Here is a 20177-nt window from a genome sequence, read left to right on the forward strand (position 1 = left end):
TAAGCAATAATAATCCCACCAGAATTGAAAATAAAACGTGATCAATAAAGTTAATTAAAACAAACTTAATTTTTCTACGTCTTTAGTAAAATAACACATAACAGTAATAACAAAATTAATAGCTACAATTAAAAATATATCCTCTGAAAAAAAAGTAGACCTAACCTTTATTTCTCTGGAAATTTAACAGCCTAAGTGACAGAACTTTAACCGGTATCTAATGTCCTTTCGGTTAGACTGAAACATTTCATTGTGAAATTTAAGGATATAATGTATTCTAGCAGTCACAAAGAACTTCAAAATTAAGAGATTTGTTTCTGCACAGCATTCTTGTGGAAACCCAGGAACCTTTCTGAATCTTTCGGAAATCGGACAAAGGATAACTCTGGCCTCTTTCTCTTACTGTTGCTACAATTTATAGCACTACAAACGTCTCCTCCTTGTCGCATATTATTATTCCAATTATTATATTTTAGCCATTAACATTTTCATTACAACCAATAACGAACATTTCACAAGCATCAGTGTAAAATACGCAATGAGCTAGCACTCGATGGAAATACGACACAGTCCAAAGTCGACCATGGACAGTCTATTGTTTCTAGTTGCTAACCGCTTGGAGCGCTTTATCACGAGATTTGCAAAAAAACACCTCAACTTCGCGACTGTATATAGTAGACTGTGGTCATAACGTGGCCCGCCGATGTGGTGTGAAACTCGAAAATGGCAAGGTCCGTCGATAAGTCAGGTCGTCGCACGCCGCCATATTTGCGCCATCTATTCGGTTTATTTACATCGGATTGTGGAAGGAGTTTTTGTGAAGATTTATATATTTCATGAAATAAGTTTCCAAATGCCTGGATGTGCAGCCCCAAATTTCTCAAGACGTTCCAAAAAAGGTTTTTAGATTGTTTATCTTTCCAATGCTTATACATTGGTGGAATGGGATGAGAGGACCGGACTAAGGCCCGATTGTATAAACCATTTAATCTTAGATCAGAGGTTAAATTGATCCTTGTTTCAGCTGAACTTGGAATTTTGTATTGTATAAAGTCTAATCTGAGATTAATTTGTCTCAAACTAAAGTCAACTTTGACTGAAGAAATTTCTCCGATTAAGTTAGGTGATCCAAGTTCAGTTATTTCTTTTCTGTTTGAAATATACGAGTGACAGATTGTGCAAATAAAATATCCATTATTATTAATATTAACAGATTATGTTAGGTACATTTATATATATTTCTTTCAATTTCTTGCCTTAATACACAAACATTCTTATATTTTATAAGGCTCTATCGTGTTCAGCAGTATCAAATAACATAACCTATAATTATATTATGTTTATAACAACCATTAATTATTAATGGATATGATAGGTACATTCATAAATGTTCAATTAACTGTATTACTAAACGAAAATTGTCGCTTTATAAAGCTTTATTATGTTTAACAGTATCAAACACCATAACGTGATAACAACTCGGAGAACAGTCATCCTTCTTCTTATTGTCTTCTTATTGCAAAAAAAAAAAAAACAGTGTCTCCAACAGAGTGTAATACGGAAAGTCGCGAAAAAGTAGTTGTAAAGTCGCTAGATTTCTCATTATTAACAAAGAAAGATTAAATTTTGTCACTATGGGGTGCTAAAAAGGTCACTAAATCCCTATTTAAGCAATATAAAAGTTAAAAGAAATTGTTGTTGAAAAAGAGTTAAAATCGCTACATTGGCAACACTGAACAAACCTGTATAACATGGTCCGCGCATCACGTATTTCACCTGTTTATGCGATGTTGCCAAATCCTTTTCACGTGAACTTAGATTGCATTTGAACCAAGGTAATTTGATGGCAGAAAAGTTTTATACAATAGAAGAAGTGTCTGAACTCGGTTTACTTTTCGATCTTCGATCAAAGTTGATCTTTAGCCAGGGAGTTTTATACAATTGGGCCTAAGAGTTGTTCGACAGAGGCATCTAGCGACCTTGGAAAATGGATTACAGTCCTGCCATCTATCTGCAGTATGCGGAACCCAAATCACGAAAGTGAAGTGGGTAGGTATCACACACACACACACACACACACACACACTCGTAGGTAATGTATTAAGACGAACCATTTAGTAAACATGTGGGAAAGTAAGTACACAGACGTCGTGGAAACCCAAGAGACATGAAATTCATTTTATTTTGTTTCCATGGTTCCACGAATGACGTCAGAGTTTAGACAAAAGTTTTCCGTTTCATAAACGTTACAGATTTTCTTTCCTTGTAGGTCGAGTATAGAAGTTTCACGTCAGAAAGCAAAGTCTCCTGGAAATTGGGGCTTATAATTGAAAAGTAATAAAGTGTTCTACTTTGAGTGTATAATCTTAAACAACTGAATTCTAATCATACAGTATGTTCTTCTTGGTAATTTCTAAGCTTCTGCAATTTACCTTTAACGACACGTTTATCTCTGTGTAATCTTAGGTGCTTTAAAAAATTACAAATATGTGTGGATTTATTACGTCAGAATTACTTATCAATAATCAAAATTAAACCATTCGATTATTACACGAAATTACATAATGGTACATTAATCAAAATTAAACCATTCGATTATTACACGAAATTACATAATGGTACATTAATCAAAATTAAACCATTCGATTATTACACGAAATTACATAATGGTACATTAATCAAAATTAAACCATTCGATTATTACACGAAATTACATAATGGTACATTAATCAAAATTAAACCATTCGATTATTACACGAAATTACATAATGGTACATTAATAAAAATTAAACCATTCGATTATTACACGAAATTACATAATGGTACATTAATCAAAATTAAACCATTCGATTATTACACGAAATTACATAATGGTACATTAATCTAAATTAAACCATTCGATTATTACACGAATTACATAATGGTACATTAATCAAAATTAAACCATTCGATTATTACACGAAATTACATAATGGTACATTATGTACCATTTCATGTAATAATCTAATTGTTTAATTTTGATTATTGATAAGTAATTCTGACGGTAACAAATCCATACCTATTTGTAATTTTATTATTATACTTATCGGACCCAACATGCCTTTGAAATTAGGTGCTTTAGTTAAAATTGCATGTTATGCTCGGATAATTTACACTTTTATCACCGTTTCTCCTACCATTGATTTAACTTTTCTCCATTTACTGTCACCCATATAAATTGTTGGCTAAAGTTATACTGGGACTATGATGTACTAAAGCCGCTTAACCGTGAACCGATGCTGCCACAAGTCACCACTTCTAGCGGTAGCCTCGCTTTTTGTTTGCCTCGCGGTTTTGTCTTTTGTAGCAGGAACGCGAAGCAGCGTGAACTAATACGTGCTAATACACATCTCTTAAAAGGTGTGGTGGCACTTCTATGACAAAGATAGGTGATTTTTGCAAATTGTAACTTGCAAGAGCAGTCTATGCGCGTGACTTAAGAGGCTATGAATATCTCTTTCTGCCGGCAACACTGCGTGCTTCCAGCCTCCACGCACGGCCGTACACTCACGGATGAATGTCTATTTGAAGACTCTGTATTATTTACCAGTTTTTGTGTGTGCTAATTGAATTAAATGATTCAGAAATCCCGAATAAAATCATTTCTCAGTTACTTTAGGAGAAATATACAAAGAAGTGGCAGAGAATTAATCTTTCACGAGCGGCCTGGTTCACAAGAGAAGAACTAGCTGATGTAATAAAATTAGTTTTGTTTCATTGTATATCTGATCATGCGCACTACCTCCTTTCTGGGACTTATAAAGTATCTGTACGACTAAACATTTTTCTAAGACTGTATATACAGGGTATCGGTTTGGAAGTAAATCCCGAAAAGACAAAGTATATGATTATGTCTTGTGACCAGAATATTATACGAAATGGAAATATAAAAATTGGAGATTTATCCTTCGAAGAGATGGGAAAAATTCAAATATCTTGGAGCAACAGTAACAAATATAAATGACACTTGGGAGGAAATTAAACGCAGAATAAATATGGGAAATGCGTGTTATTATTCAGTTGAGAAGCTCTTATCATCCAGTCTGCTGTCCAAAAATCTGAAAGTTAGAATTTATAAAACAGTTATATTACCGGTTGTTCTGTATGGTTGTAAAACTTGGACTCTCACTCTGAGAGAGGAACATAGGTTAAGGGTGTTTGAGAATAAGGTGCTTAGGAAAATATTTGGGGCTAAGCGGGATGAAGTTACAGGAGAATGGAGAAAGTTACACAACGCAGAACTGCACACATTGTATTCTTCACCTGACATAATTAGGAACATTAAATCCAGACGTTTGAGATGGGCAGGGCATGTAGCACGTATGGGCGAATCCAGAAATGCATATAGAGTGTTAGTTGGGAGACCGGAGGGGAAAAGACCTTCAGGGAGGCCGAGACGTAGATGGGAGGATAATATTAAAATGGATTTGAGGGAGGTGGGATATGATGATAGAGACTGGATTAATCTTGCACAGGATAGGGACCGATGGCGGGCTTATGTGAGGGCGTCAATGAATCTTCGGGTTCCTTAAAAGCCATATGTAAGTAAGTATATACAGGGTGATTCAGGAGTATTTACCGTCACTTACGGAGCATATCTCTGAAGACATTCTGAGCAAAAAATGTCATATAAACATTTGTTCTAATCGCAATATTTTCAAAGTTACATTAATTTGAAGTTGTTAGTAAAATATCCTTTTTCTTTAGTTTTACGAGTAAACAAACATTACAAATAGAGAATGAACTATTCAGAAGTATCACTTTTTTAATTGGCTAGTGTTCTGAAGCTAAAAATCTGTTGTTAATTGTTTTCACAGATTTTATTTTTCAATTTTCAATTAAAGATTACATCATTCTTACGCACTCATCACAAACATTGTTACAAATCATACGACTTTAGGAATTTGATTCTTTACAGTTTAATTATGCATCCTAATGTACAGTCTTAAAGAATTTACAAGAGTGGCTTGATTTGTAACAACTGAAGCGGTGAGATCAATAACCATTCAAGTCCATTTACACAAGCTTCGAGGAAAATGCAAAAAACTTTTTATTTCTTACCTAATTATTATTTTTTGCACGTAATATTTCTGGTTGTTTTAGAGATCAAGACAAAGTAATATACCAACTTTTAAAGTCGTAACTCTTATGGAAATCTCCAAAATTTAATTTCAAATTTGCAAAAAATGAATGACTAGAAGTGGACTTGAATGATTATTGATCTCACCGCTTCAATTGTTGTGATAAATGCGTAAGAAAGTGTAATTTTGTAGTAAAAAATGGAAAAAAATCTGTATGAGCAACTATGGAATTCACAACACATTTTTAGCTTTAGAATATTAGCTAATTAAAAAATTGGTACTCCTGAATAGTTCTTTCTTTATCTGTAATATTCTTTTACCCTTAAAACTCAAGAATAATGGTATTTTACAAACAACTTCAAATTAGCGTAGGTCTGAAAATATTGAGATTAGGACAAATGTTTATATGACATTTTTTCTCAGAATGTCTTCGGAAATAAGCTCCGTAAGGGACGGTAAATCCTCTTGAATCACCCTGTATATAAATTCCCGTCGAAAATTTTCAAGTTCACTTTTATGTTCTCTCAATACTTTCTCTGTGCTTGATGTAGGCTTCTTAGAAAGTAAATCTGAAACCTATTACGTAAGCTTTATTTCTGGTCAAGAATTTTTGGATATTCATTCATTCATTTCATTCATTTATTTTATTCCATAGATCTTACATGAGCAATGAAGCTTTAAGATGTGGAACAAGTCAAAATTTTACAATATTACAATTACAATTTTTACAATTTTGTGCAATTTTTTACAATATTTTGGCGAGATGTAGTGAGATGAGGTGAGGTCCAAGGATTCGCCAAAATATTGCCCGGCATTTGCGTTTTGGTTGGGGAAAACCTCGGAAAAACCCAACCAGGTAATCAAATCAAAGGGGTTGATGCCAAGGACTCGCCATAGACCATCCGGCTTCAGTCCCACGGCTGTGGAAAACCTCGGAAGAAACCAAAGACCAAAGGGGATCCAACCCAAGCCCGAACGCAGCTCCGGATCAGCAGCCCAGCGAGTCTGCCGACTGAGCTACATCGATGGCTCTACTAAAAGTATACAATACATAGCCAGTCAGATTATTAAATTTACAAACGCAAACGATCATTCATCAGTTGAGCTGTATGTATAATACAAAACAAGTTAATTAAATGTAAGACATAAACAATTCAACCAGTTGTAATATACAGAAATTGATAATACATATCATGCAAACAATTTATCAATAGAGCTATATAGATTACTATTCAATTTAAAGCATATACAATTCATCGGCCAAAACTATACAAATATATACAATATAAAATAGCATACTTTCATTAAGGTATACAAATTTGTGCAATTAATATCAAGTAGATTAATTCAATTTATAATCATAAACAATGCATCAGTTGAGCTATACACACTACTATACAATTTACAGCATATACAATTCATCAATTGAGCTATACAGACTACCATTCAATTTACAGTAGGTCTATATACAATTCATCAGTAGAGCTACACAGACTAGTAATCATTTTAAAAACATATACAATTCATCAGCCAAACTATACAAACATATACAATCAAATTAGTTCAATTTACAAACTTATTTTCGTTAAGCTATACAAAATTGTACAATTCATATGAAGTAGATTAATTCAATTTATAAGCTTAAACAATTCATCAGTTGACCTATACAGTATACTATACGCACTACAAATACGTTTGTTACAATTGCGTTAATCATCGTGCACATTTTCATAGAGAAATAGGGTTTCACTTCGTCGTGTAGATAGTGTATTAGTTCTTCCATCGACGTATTCATCAAAATCTCGTTACTGGCACATCATCTTTAATGAATCGCACACTCCAGAACCGACCTGACCACGGGATACAGAGTTATATATAAACGGATTTAATCACTTGTACTACTAATGACAGGGAGCTCACATTGATAACTAGGAGCTGATCGTATTTTCAATTTAATTCAGAGTACGTAGGGTGATGTCGGTACACGTGCGTAGGATTCGCATTGTGGTCTCGGTCCCCTGACGCCACTGTCAGTTTATATCAATATTTGCAGGAGAGTAGCACACAAGATACTTTCACACGTGGTAATTTCGCAGACAAAACGTGGATGAACGAATGTGTTTCTTTTGTTTCCCTCTTCCTTCTCACGAATATGATCTAGATTATAGAAAACCTACACGTTTTAAGTGAATTTACATTCGTTTCTGGAAATGAAAAGGATTTCACAAAATTTAGAATCATATAAAGACTTGTAAATTTCATTTCTTTTAAACGACTCGATTCTGGGAACTCGCTTAATTTATTTTTAGAACGTTCTCCATTCTCCTTTATCTTCACTCTTCTTTCTCAGCTTTATAGCCAAGGTTGATCTCTACTCTAACGAAAGAAGCTTCCATAACTCACAAGTAGACCTCTCCAGTTCGCCTGTGCGTTTTCAGAATGAAACATAATACAATGCCGAGCAAAAAAAAACGCAACACTTGAATAAATTTGAAATATCAAACTATAATACAAATTATAACATTCCTGTTTGCTTCTACGGACCTGTTTGTCTTAAGCAAGTGTTAATTCATGTTTTGGAAAGGAAAGTATACTCATTGGGTGGTTTATGACACCCTTTTTGCCACTTCCAGTCCCTTACTCTATATTTATTGCTGTGTCATTAAAATTTACAACCCTAAACACAGGCAGCCAAAACAAAGCTACCTACATCACTATTGTTTTCTTTTTATGCTTATATTGGAATTATGTCATAATCAACTCAGTTTTAAACAATATTTACGAGAGTCAAGATGCCGTTAAGCCCCGAGAACGCCACTAGAGTAGTCGCATTGGTAGAGGATGACCACAGCTTACCTTATGTGACTCAGGAGTTGCATACATGGCCCCGTAGCTCTTGAAGAGTATCTGAAGGATGGTGACGGACATTCCTTCCTAAAATATCCCACACATGATCAATTGGGTTAAGATCCGGACTACGTGATGGCCATTCCATGAATTGGATCCCTACTTTATTGAGGTACTGGAGGACATATCGCGCCACAAAAGGACGTGTACTGTCTTCCAAGAGCACGAAATTGTCACCAATAAAAGATGCAAAAGAAAGAACATGTTCCCCAAGGATTTCTTTCATGTAGCGATGGGCAGTAAGAAACTCACCCTCCACAAAGACAAGGTCCATTCGTAGAGTAAAACTGATGCCTTCCCACACCAGCACTGAACGGCTATGAAATGCTGTCCTTGATGAAAATTTGCATGGAGAATACCTCTCTCCAGTCCTCTTCAACACTTTTTTCTCTTCCATCTGGGGATCTGAGGCAGAATTGGGTCTCATCGGAGAACAAAACTGTTCTCCACTGTTCCTCAGCCCATTTCTTTGCAAACTGTAAGCGAGTTTGACGATGTTGTCTTGTAAGTTCTGAGCCAGGAGCAGTTCTTCTGGAGATCAGGCCAGCATCATGTAACCTCCTCCTCACACTCCACTCACTGACATTCACACCTCGCACTTGTTCCAGTCGATTTCTGGCTTAGACTGCAGTGCTGTGACGGTTACGCAGCACTTCAAGAACTGGTCACCTATTGCAAGAAGTTAATCTTTTCTTACCATATCCTGGTCTTCGAGAATATGAACAGAGTTCCCTGTACCTCTGCACTGTACGTGAAACCGTCGACGGAGTTGTATGCAACACCTGAGCCACATAACGCAAGATGCGGCTATCCTCTACCAACGCCACTGCTCTACCAGGTTTCATGGGTTTTAACGTCATCTTAACTCTCTTAGGCCCAATTGTATAAAACTCCCTGACTAAAGATCAATTTTGATCGAAGATCGAAAAGTAAACCGAGTTCAGACACTTCTTCTATTGTATAAAACTTTTCTGCGATCAAATTAACTTGGTTCAAATGCAATCTAAGTTCACGTGAAATGGATTTGGCAACATCGCATAAACAGGTGAAATACGTGATGCGCGGACCATGTTATACAGGTTTGTTCAGTGTTGCCAATGTAGCGATTTTAACTCTTTTTCAACAACAATTTCTTTTAACTTTTATATTGCTTAAATAGGGATTTAGTGACCTTTTTAGCACCCCATAGTGACCAAATTTAATCTTTCTTTGTTGATAATGAGAAATCTAGCGACTTTACAACTACTTTTTGGCGACTTTCAGTATTACACTCTGTTGGAAACACTGTTTTTTTTTTTTGTGCAATGTAAATAATGGCGGACAATAAGAAGAAGGTTGACTGTTCTCCAAGTTGTTATCATGTTATGGTGTTTGATACTGCTAAACATAATAAACAATTTTCGTTTAGTAATAGAGTTAATTGAACATTTATGAATGTACCTATCATATCCATTAATAATTAATGGTTGTTATAAACATAATATAATTATAGGTTATGTTATTTGATACTGCTGAACGCGATAGAGCCTTATAAAATATAAGATTGTTTGTGTATTAAGGCAAGAAATTGAAAGAAATATATATAAATGTACCTAACATATCTATTAATATTAATAATAATGGATATTTTATTTGCACAATCTGTCACTCGTATATTTCAAACAGAAAAGAAATAACTGAACTTGGATCATCTAACTTAATCGGAGAAATTTCTTCAGTCAAAGTTGACTTTAGTTTGAGACAAATTAATCTCAGATTAGACTTTATACAACACAAAATTCCAAGTTCAGCTGAAACAAGGATCAATTTAACCTCTGATCTAAGATTAAATGGTTTATACAATCGGGTCTTAAACGTTGTTTAAAACTCAGTTCAATATCACAGAATTCCATTATAAGCAAAAAAAGAAAACAAAAATGTTGTAAATTTGTTTTAGCTGCTTGTGTTTAGGATTGTAAATTTTAATGTCACAGCAATAAATGCAGAGTAAGGGACAGGAAGTGGCAACGACGGTGTCACAAACCACCCAATGGGTAAACTTTTCTTCCAAAAACATGAATTAACACTTGCCTAACACAAAGAGGTCCATAGAAGCCCACAGTAATGCTATAATTTGTATTTTGGTTTGATATTTCAAATTTATTCAAGTGTTGCGTTTTTTTTGCTCGGCAGTGTATTATACTGACACATAGTGTGCACTGGTAGAGTTTATTGACATACCTTGTAGCTGCTGATGGTCATGGGAAATGGAGGTACCAAGTCGAAGTACAGTACAACCCCGATTATCCATCATTCTATTAACCGATTGGCGGATTATCCGACTCTTTTTCTCTCCCTTTTTTTATCTCTTACAAAAAATATGAAGTAGGTAGTGAACTTTATATTAGCTCCTTTTTTCTAGAGTATGTTCTTACAAGCATTTACTTTAACACACTATTATGGTCTACTGTTCGAATTGTACTTTATAGACCCATCAAAATGTCTTCCACGGGTATGAAAAGAAATCATGTTGTACTAAGTATAGAAAAAGTGCAAATTATTGAATGGTTTGGGAAAAGAGAGATTGTGGTTTACCTCGCATCAGAAAACGAGACTGGAGTTACAACTGTGTAGCCCTATAATGTAGTACAAATTAAGGATAGAGTGTATAAAGTATGTAAGTCTACAATACGAGATCTCCACTATTCTCATCTTTCCACAGATAGCCATTACAATGAGTTTCCTTGCCCCTTAAAACCTGCCATTGGCAACCAGACAAACTAGTGAACTTCTGATTTTCTACCTAGCGTGTTAAATACAAGATCATGGAGGGAAATACAAAAGTGTAAATATTATTCACTAAATTTACGAAAATCTTTTATGGTATGGATTATCCAATTTTTTTCGATTAACCGTTCAACCCACCCGCCTTCTTTACCACGGATAATAGAGGTTCTACTGTATGTACTTCAAAGAAATCAATATATATGAACGTGTCTGCTGATTTACTACTACGCTCCATATTTCAGCTACCAATAAACTGGAATGAAGTTGCCTCATTCGAAGTATATGTGGCATCACAGCGTAGGTTCAGGTACGTTCGTATACAAACAGTTATGCATCCTCTGCCCTCTCCTCTAGAAAGTCGAAACCGGGACGCAGTCATAGTGAGTAGTCTTATCGATCACTGCCCTTACTAGTCGTATTATTTAAATACTAGCCGTACCCGTGCGCTCCGCTGCACTCGTTAGAAATAAATATAAAGTAATTACATAATTAAAATAGGACATTTGATCCAGGGAACATTCGTGTTTGATAGAAGGACAAATCGTTTCATATGTTACTTAATTTAAATTGCATCCAAATAATTAAAATGCGATCATTTTGGTCCAGAGATAATCATTTGGTGCAATGACAATTCCTTTAACCTGTTTCTTAATTTTTATTACATGCAACCATAGTTTAATGAAGATTGACATCATTTACATTTAATGTGTATACTTTATTTTACTTGTCATAGGTTTCCATTGAATTATGGTAGTAAATTTTAACCCTTGTTTTCTACGTATTCAGTAAATGGCGCTTGGCCCACTATGGTTGTGAACCCTTCAAATAACTCAAATTATATTATATTATATTATATTATATTATATTATATTATATTATATTATATTATATTATATTATATTATATCAGAAGTTACTGTAATAACATTATAGCATTACGTCCATCTAGAGAAACTACACTTTCCAATGGTGAAATAATAATTAATTATACAAATCGGTTAATTTAGCTTCCGATATTACTTCATACAAACACATAAACATTCTCTGTAGGCAATCTTTCATAGCTTACGATTGTTGCTGTCCAAGGCCCCTTATAGACGAAGTCATTTGTGTTTTAATTTATTACACGACCTTAGATGGCAGTTATTTTAATTTTAAAACTCATTTATCTCATTAAATATCAGTCCTATCAAATTTTCAAGGAATAAAACTTATCAGAAATCATTTTTAAAGAAACTTTTGCTATGTAACATTTTTCACAAAAATCAATAATAAGCGAGATATTTCGATTTATTTAATTCAGGCCCACTTATAACCCCCCTTTTGAATAACGTATTTTCAATGCCATATAGCCTAAAATCTAAGTTACAACGAACTTAATTTATATTCCAATTTTCATCGAAATCCGTTCAGCCATTATCGCGTGAAAAGGTAACAAACAAACATACAGACAGACAGACAGACAGACATACAAACAACAATTTCAAAAAAGCGATTTTCGGTTTCAGGGTGGTTAATTATATATGTTAGGACCAATTATTTTTGGAAAATCGAAAATTACCAGAAAAATTTCGGCTACAGATTTATTATTAGTATAGATATAGCTATGATATTATTATATCATAGATAATGTTATTTTCATATTCCACCATATATTGCGGTCTATTCAACATGTTCATTCTTTTCTGCAAGTAATCAGAAATCAATTCCCAACGAATTTACTGCTATGCACAGCGGCACCTATGTTTGGATTTAGCAATCTTCATTCTCGAAATTAATAATTGTTCGCACGCATATGTCGAGGCGAACATAGTGGCAGCGAATAAGCTCATCTTGAAATATTTCGTTTTGTTCATTTTTTAATAATTCTATGCTTGTCAAGTCATTTTCTCTGCATTTAGTTCTGAATTATTCGTTACTTTGTAAATCAATGAACGCGTCCTGAAACTGCACTCTCACGGACTGTACTAAATTTACTATGAAAGGATTAACAAAAATATTAATATCACTATCCATACGTCTAAAATCACTAAATATATGTTCTGTGAATTCATATTTGAACTGTTCCAGTAGGCTACAGAGATATAATTAACTATATTTTGTTCAGACACATACATCTCTTTACAAGTTCACCATCCGTGAAGGGTTTTAGTGCCTTAGCTAATTCCGAACATACTACATAACTTGCCCCCAAGCATAGACTCTAAATTGTTCGACTCTCTTCAGTGTTTGGCCTTTCATGAATTGCTTTCAATTCTTGAAGGTGTAGTGCACATTGCACCCTTGAAAAATTATTTTGTGCGAGATCGTGCGTATTTGCTTGCTTTCCGCACAAAACCAATACGCGGTAAGTGTGAAATATCACATTCAGTATTCCCAACGTAACACACATAACAATTTCCCTATTCTTACCGCTTAAGCGTCATATTCATTTTACTGCTTTAGGCTTTTAACATATTATTTTTAAAGACGTTCAATATAGTAACAATTATAAATTGGAGACTTACCACTGCAATTTCACCTAAATTGCACTGTTAATTATTGTTTTTAAATATTTGCAAAAATTAAGTAAACTCTACAACACCACAATAATAATATACGTTACAAGAGCGGTATGTTGACGTTTTCATGGTCGAGGAAAAGATTGAAAAAGCGAAACGTAGTTGAGCTTTTTTAATTTCCGAGAACATAAAAACAAACATACCGCTCGTGTATCGTACATTATTTTGTGCGAAGATCGTTTATTACATACCTGAAAGACGAATTTCTAATTAGTTGCAACAAAATCTCCATCTTGGTTTCTGGTTAATGACGGCAACTTCGGAAAACCAAAATATCTTTCTTCAACATTGTTGCTATAAAATGTTTTCTGTGTTTACTATACTCCAGCAGGCCGTGATATACGTCTGTCTTTTTTTCCCCCAGTCTGTAAATGCGAACTTAAAACAAACGGTAAGGTTATGTAATGATTTATTTTTCATTTTAATATTTTAACAATATTATTTATATAACATATTGCAGTAATAACATCGGCATCTGGAATCTTGTTGATTTTTTCACGGCTTCCTTAATGTTACTTGTATCAGGAATGCAATAAGTTTCGTGGAGTAGTAGACTTTACTTGATTTTTGCAAATATTTAAAAACAATAATTAACATTGGAATTTAGATGAATTTGCAGTGGTAAATTTCCAATTTATAATTATTACTATGTTAAACGTCTCTAAAAATAATATGTTAAAAGCCTAAAACAGTAAAATGAATGTCGCGCTTAAGCTGTAAGAAGAGGGAAATTGTTATGTGTGTTACGTTGGGAATACTGAATGTAGTATTTCACACTTACCGCGTATTGGTTCTGTGCGGAAAACAAACAAATACGCATGATCTCGTACAATAGTTACTGCATTTGTAATGCAAGTAATATTAAGGAAGCCGTGAAAAAATCAACAAGATTCCAGACTCATCATAGACTGGGGGAAAAAAAAGACAGACGTACATCACGGCTGCTGCAGTATAGTAAACACAGAAAACATTTTATAGGAACAATGTTGAAGATAGATATATTTGTTTTCCAAAGTTGTCGTCATTGAACAGAAACCAAGATGGAGATTTCATTGCAACTAATTAGAAATTCCTTTTTCAGGTATGTAATAAACTATCTTCGCACAAAATAATGTACAATACACGAGAGGTATGTTTGTTTTCATGTTCTTGGAAATTAAAAAAGCTCAACTACGTTTCGCTTTTTCAATCTTTTTCTCGAACATGAAAACGTCAACATACCGCTCTTGTAACGCATATTACTATTACCTAAACTTGTATTTCTGCTGGAATAATATCACCACAATAATAATAGTAATAATAATAATAATAATAATAATAATAATAATAATAATGACAACAATAATAATAATAACAATAACAATAACGACAATAATAATAATAACAACAACAACATTGGTATACGAATACATACTACAGAAAACAACTTCCCTGTCACTTCTGCATGTTCTGGGTGGCAGAACCTATAATGTCGTTTTATGTTGCTCAGTAGTATTTTTGACAGTACCTTTTCACCGAACGTACAACAAAAATAGTCTTACTCCCACACTCTACGGAATGATCATTTACTTACAGAAGGTTTTGATTGCGTCATTGTCCCGCACTCTTCGTGCGTTTACTAAGTACTTGAACTGCCTTCCTCAGTCATCCGTCGAGTTTCGAACGAGGAACAGCACGCTCTAATTGGAAGGTTGTGATTACAGAATGTAATCGGGAGTCAGAGAATGAGATACCTGAATTAGGTTGTCTGATAAAAAAAAAAACTCCTCCATGCTAGATCTATCAGCCCTCAGAGTGTGGTGCAGAGGTCCTGAATCATCCTGTATAGTAGAGGTGAAATAAATGCTGAACAATGTAAAGCAGTACAGATGTAAGACTTGATGACGTTACATAAAAGAAACTTTGAATTATGGAAGCGAAATTTGGAATTTGAATTGAAAATCGGTGTCGTGAGGATGACGTTTTCTCATTACATTTTCAAATGCTTTGCATCAATTCAGTACTCTTACCTCTTATGCATACACGTTTATAACTTATTTTCTAGGACTATCATGTTATTGTATGTACATGAATGAAATCGTGAGCTATTCATCCTAATAAGGAGATAAACTTTCGCTTTCCAAACTGTACACAATGTCTATATGAAGTCAGATTTCCTAATTTCTGTTCAGAGGTTAACATATTGAAAATTTCATGTAAACTTATCTGATGATGTTATAATGGTGACAAAAACGTTCAGATATTAACATTGAAAATTGCATGTATCTCTGTCCACACCTGTGGAGTAACGGTCAGCGCGTCTGGCTGCGAAACCAGATGGCCCGGGTTCGAATCCCGGTCGGGGCAAGTTACCTGGTTGAGCTTTCTCCGGGGTTTTCCCTCAACCCAATACGAGGAAATGCTGGGTAACTTTCCGTGCAGGACCCCGGACTCATTTCACCAGCATTATCACCTTCTCATCATTCAGACACTAAATAACCTAGATGTTGATACAGCGCCGTAAAAAACCCAATAAAATAAAAAAATACATGTATCTGATGATGTTACAATGGTGACAAAAACGTTCGGAGGTTAACATATTGAAAATTACATGTATCTGATGATGTTACAATGATGACAAAAACGTTCAGAGATTAACATTGAAAATTACATGTATCTGATGATGTTACAATGGCGACAAAAACGTTCAGAGATTAACATTGAAAATTACATGTATCTGATGATGTTACAATGGCGACAAAAACGTTCAGAGATTAACATTGAAAATTACATGTATCTGATGATGATATAATGGTGACAAAAACGTTCGGAGGTTAACATATTGAAAATTACATGTATCTGATGATGTTACAATGATGATAAAAAACGTTCAGAAGTAAATAAATTGAAAATTACATGTATCTGATGATGATACAATGGTGACGAAAACGTTCAGAGGTTAACATTGAAAATTACTTGTATCTGATGACGATACAATGGTGACGAAACGTTCAGAGGTTAACATTGAAAATTACATGTATCTGATGATGATACAATGGTGACGAAACGTTCAGAGGTAACATATTGAAAATTACATGTATCTGATGATGTTACAATGATGACGAAAACGTTCAGAAGTAACCTATTGAAAATTACATGACGTATCTGATGATGTTACAATGATGACGAAAACGTTTAGAGGTTAACATTGAAAATTACATGTATCTGATGATGTCAGAATGGTAATGAAAAGTTCATACAGATTATAAAATATATAATATAAAGAGTTCCACTCTATTATATTTTATGAGAAGTCAATGACGAAAAAATATAATAAAACATTTTGTTCGAAATTACTTACAGACTTATCTGAATACTAAAAAAATTAGTATTATTTTGATATTTTAAAAAAATCGATATTTAAATTTGATGTACAGGTCCAGGATTTATATGCACAAACGGAGTCTGAAATATTCATAATAAACAAAGAAAATGTAAAATCATGCAACACCAATATTTTTGTAGAGATTATTATTTTTCTGAAACACAAAATGTGAACGATATGTGAGATAGGTGTATAATTTATTTAGTTAGTTGTTTGTTTACTTATTTGTTCATATTTTTGTTTATTTGTGTACTTACTTGTTTATTTAGTTATTTACTTATTTATTTGTCTATTTATCTATTTGTGTACTTATTTATTTACTTAGGTATTTATTAAATTATTTTTTAAAATAATTTATTTATTATTTTTTAGTTATTTATTTATGTATTCATTACATTATTTATTTATTATTTACTAATGTGTTTAGTTATTTATTATTTATTTAATTACTTATTTACTTACTTATTTGTTAATGTGTTTACTTATTTGTTTATTTAGCTGTTTATTTTATTTATTTATTAGTTATTATTTATTCATGTTTTATTTATATAAGTATTTATTTATTAGTTTATTTATTTGTTTCTTTGCTTATTTTATTTATTTATTTTATTTATTTACTTATTTATGAATTAATTATTTATTTATTTTTTATTTATGTATTTATTTATTTCCAGAGGAAATTAAATGCAGAATAAATATGAGAAATGCTTGCTATTATTAGGTTGAAAAGCTTTAATCATCCAGTCTGCTCTCAAAACGGCTGGAAGAATTTATAAAACAGTTATATTATCGGTTGTTCTGTATGGTTGTGAAACTTGGACTCGCACTTTGAGAGAGTAACAGAGGTTAAGAGTGTTCGAGAATAAGGTGCTTAGGAAAGTATTTGGGGCTAAGAGAGTTGAAGTTACAGGAGAATGGAGAAAATTACACAACGCAGAGCTGCATGCATTGTATTCTTCACCTGATATAATTAGCAAAATTAAATCCAGTTATATTTTATTTATTTTAATTTCTGGAGTTTTTTTTACAAGCTACGGTCGAGCGCATATAAAAACTGAATGAATTTTGAGTACGGGAAGGTCCCTTTTAGAAATGCTAGAAATGCTAGATGTATTTATTATATTATTATTAGTATTATTCTTACAGTAAAAATTTAGGTATATTATTTAGGAGTCATTTTACATTTCATAGTCATATTAATAATATTATAAATTTGTCCTATAAAAGTTTAGGTTTTGTTATGAGAAATTCTTGTAAATTTAAAGTCAAACTATAATAATTTTGTATAATTCCATTGTTCGATCTAAATTAGAGTACGCTGCTGTTATCTGGAACCCAGTTACTAACAAATATATTCTGTTACTAGAAAAAATTCAAAATAAATTTCTAAAATGGTTATATTACAGACTTTATAATGATTATCCTACCTATGAGAGTTATGCTACAATGCTTCAACATTTCCATTTTACTAGTTTGCAAATTCGACGAAATTGTCAATCTTTAAACTTTCTTTATAAAATTATTAACAATAAGTTGGACTGTGTTGGTTTATTTTATTATATAACATTATATGCACCTAAGCTTAAAACGAAATTTCGAAATTTATTTTGTGCGAGATCGTGCGTATTTGCTTGGTTTCTGCACAAAACCAATCCGTGGAAAGTGTAAAATTCCACATTCAGTGTTCCCAACCTAAGACACATAACAATTCCCTCTTCTTACCGGTTAAGTGACATATTGATTTTACTGCTTTAGGCTTTTAACATATTATTTTTAGAGACTTTTAACATAGTAATAATTATAAATTGGAAACTTACCACTGCAATTTCACCTAAATTCCAATGTTAATTATTGTTTTTAAATATTTCCAAAAATTAAGTAAAGTCTACTACTCCACGAAACTTATTGCATACAAGTAACATTAAGGAAGCCGTGAAAAAATCAACAAGATTCCAGATGCCGATGTTATTACTGCAATATGTTATATAAATAATATTGTTAAAATATTAAAATGAAAAATAAATCATTACATAACCTTACCGTTTGTTTTAAGTTCGCATTTATAGACTGGGGGAAAAAAAGACAGACGTATATCACGGCCTGCTGGAGTATAGTAAACACAGAAAACATTTTATAGCAACAATGTTGAAGAAAGATATTTTGGTTTTCCGAAGTTGCCGTCATTAAACAGAAACCAACATGGAGATTTCATTGCAACTAATTAGAAATTCGTCTTTCAGGTATGTAATAAACGATCTTCGCACAAAATAATGTACGATACACGAGCGGTATGTTTGTTTTCATGTTCTCGGAAATTAAAAAAGCTCAACTACGTTTCGCTTTTTCAATCTTTTCCTCGACCATGAAAACGTCAACATACCGCTCTTGTAACGTATATTACTACCGTATAATACTTCTTTGAAATGATAGTCTTAGAAAATATATTACAGATATTTTGAACTACGTTGTCATGCATTTCTATAAAATTTTGAGAAGAACGATTTTGAACTTACGTGATTCTGGAATGAAAGAATATTCTTCCTGTTTATTTATTTATTCATTTTTTAATTTTTATTTTTTATTATTTATTTAGTTATTTATTTTGCTAATAATTGTAACATAAAATATAATAAAACAGAAAAAGCTTTAGCTCGCACCTGAAAGAGTAGAACTCGTGCTCAGGGGCGGTTTCCTGAATTGAAATACTTACTTACTTACTTACAAATGGCTTTTAAGGAACCCGAAGGTTCATTGCCGCCCTCACATAAGCCCGCCATCGGTCTCTATCCTGTGCAAGATTAATCCAGTCTCTATCATCACACACCACCTCCCTCAAATCCATTTTAATATTATCCTCCCATCTACGTCTCGGCCTCCCTAAAGGTCTTTTTCCCTCCGGTCTCCCAACTAACACTGTATATGCATTTCTGGATTCGCCCATACGTGCTACATGCCCTGCCCATCTCAAACGTCTGGATTTTAAGTTCCTAATTATGCTAGGTGAAGAATACAATGCGTGCAGTTCTGTGTTGTGTAACTTTCTCCATTCTCCTGTAGATTCATCCGGCTTAGCCCCAAATATTTTCCTAAGCACCTTATTCTCAAACACCCTTAACTTATGTTCCTCTCTCAGAGTAAGAGTCCAAGTTTCACAACCATACAGAAGAACCTGTAATATAACTGTTTTATAAATTCTAACTTTCAGATTTTTGTCCTGAATTGAAATTAAGAGGTATATTATAATACAATTTGTCTTATGTTTACTACGTAATAAGAACATATAAATTTAAATTTACAATTTTTCATTATTTATAACATCCATACCTTTAAAAACCTCAGTAGGTCGTCGTCTATGATGATGATGATGGTGATGGTGATGGTGATGATGGTGATGGTGATGATGGTGATGGTGATGATGGTGATGGTGATGGTGATGATGATGATGAAATAAATTACCCTT

At 33.2% G+C, this 20177-nt stretch overlaps 1 protein-coding gene across 3 annotated transcripts in view; it reads left to right on the top strand.

Moving 5' to 3' along the window:
• Positions 1-20177, top strand: part of per (period circadian regulator) — a 280779-nt gene that overhangs the window by 131257 nt on the left and 129345 nt on the right. The window lies entirely within an intron of this gene.

The sequence above is a fragment of the Periplaneta americana genome, chromosome 11 (genome assembly GCF_040183065.1).
Source record: "Periplaneta americana isolate PAMFEO1 chromosome 11, P.americana_PAMFEO1_priV1, whole genome shotgun sequence".
In the NCBI taxonomy this organism is placed as follows: domain Eukaryota; kingdom Metazoa; phylum Arthropoda; class Insecta; order Blattodea; family Blattidae; genus Periplaneta; species Periplaneta americana.